Source organism: Sciurus vulgaris (genome assembly GCF_902686455.1).
Source record: "Sciurus vulgaris genome assembly, chromosome: 1".
Taxonomy (NCBI): domain Eukaryota; kingdom Metazoa; phylum Chordata; class Mammalia; order Rodentia; family Sciuridae; genus Sciurus; species Sciurus vulgaris.
Window position 1 is genome coordinate 103357079 of NC_136461.1, and position 1956 is coordinate 103359034.

A 1956-nucleotide genomic window follows, 5' to 3' on the forward strand; every position below is an offset into this window, starting at 1 on the left:
AAATGGCACTCGGAGCACCTGAGACTTGAATCTCAGATCAGGGGTGATACTCCATCCCAGAGCCTGAGATCAGCGGCCACGCCCTGTTGAGACACACATGCAGAAGCCTTGCCTGCAACACTCTCTTGTTCAGGTATGTGCATGGCACTGTGCCTGCTGCAAGCATAGCCCAGTTTCACTTACGCTGCCAGACAAGGATGAGTGGAGCGTTTCCCAGGCACTAGCTCACCGCCCCACCCCACCTCGCCCCGCCCCATTCCACCCAGTCCGCCCCACCCCACCCCACCCAACCAGAGCTTCTTGAGTCTAGTGACCAAACTCTTCCCACATTTGTTCACATAGAGGTACCAAAATAGAAGACTGCCAGAAAGAGAGGTGTTTGGTTACACATCACAGACGACTGTCAAGCCAATTTAGCAAAACAATAAAGGCAGCATACCCCAAACTTTCCTTGAGTTGTGAAGCTATGAGCTGTGGACAATAAAATAGGAATAACATTTTATAAGGGAAGAGGAAAGTGACAGTAGTTTTTTAAAAAGTCTTGTCCCAATGAGGAAAGAAATGTGAATATTGTTTGTAATAAATTTTGAACACTGATCTTTATGAACTTCCCCAATCCTTACCTAATATATTTAGAAAGCTTCCTAGATTGTTGTCCAAGATGAAATTTTGAACTTAAAATGGTGTGGTTTTGAAACTTATTTTTTGAACATTTGCATTTAGGAAGATCAGGCAAAATGAGGCAGATTGAATTTCAAGTACCAGATATGAAGCCAAATGTGGGTCGTATGGATGTAATAAATTAATTCACATGCATGTGTTCTACTGCCCTCTGATGGATAAGTTGAAGGTATTCTTGTAAGTCTGAGAATTAAGTGTTAAATTTAGCAGTTTGTGTTATTTTGATGACTAGGAGGGCACTTAAAATGAAATCAGGTTCTTTAAGGAACTTACAAATATTTAGTAAACAGACCTTCAACTTCAGAAACCAGGAAAAAGAGTCTTAAACCAGGGCCAGTACAAACACGCTGTCAGGGTCACACCTATGCTTTTGGCTACCTGTGCAGAATGTGGAAGTAATGCAGGAATTTGCTTTTAATTTTTTTCCACTTGAAACATCATTACTTTCTGAAATGTTTCACACAACTCTTTATCATATTTGCAGCCTCACACTCCATAACTCAGTGCTGTGAACCATTTGAGGACAGAAATGAAACATTATTTATAGCTTTGGTGTCCAAAATAGAACCTGCTAATTTAGATGTTGGACCAATAATTGCTTATTGAATAAGTTGAATGAAATATCAGCCCAGCCACTAGATGGCAACAAGGTTGTATGTGTAGAACACATGTGTTATGTATCTGGCTACCCAGAATTCCACCTGACCTTGAGTAACATGCATGTTTCTGAAAGGTTAAATGTATCTCTTACCTTGGTAAGCTAAGGATCCTCTTGTAAGATAAATTATCCCTGAGTATAATAACTCGTAAGTGCTAAGTTTCAATATTAGGGCATACCTACTCTGGCTTTGTCTAAGAAAGCCACTGTTTACTTGAATGCTATCAAAAGACTCTTTAAGGGTCCTAAAAGCCTTAACCAATCTTAAGTCTATAAAAACAGTCTGTATTCTCCCAATAACAAGTCATTTGCTTTTGTTGTTGTTGTTGTTTTGTTTTGATCTAGCTTTAATAATTGTTTTGCCTGAAAGTCATGGAAACTGTAGAGTAAGACAGATCTAGGTTCCCACTGCTACACCTAACTAGGTACATCCTTGTGCAGTTTATTAACCTTACTAACCTCAGTTTACTAACCTTCCCCAAATGGAGATAATATCTGCTTTTTGAAGTTGTGAAGAGGATTAAATGAAATAAAACCAGTGGAACATCTGATAGTCTTTGGTGTACAGTAGGGACTCAATAACTGGTACTATTATTATTCAAACTCTACAACAAAAA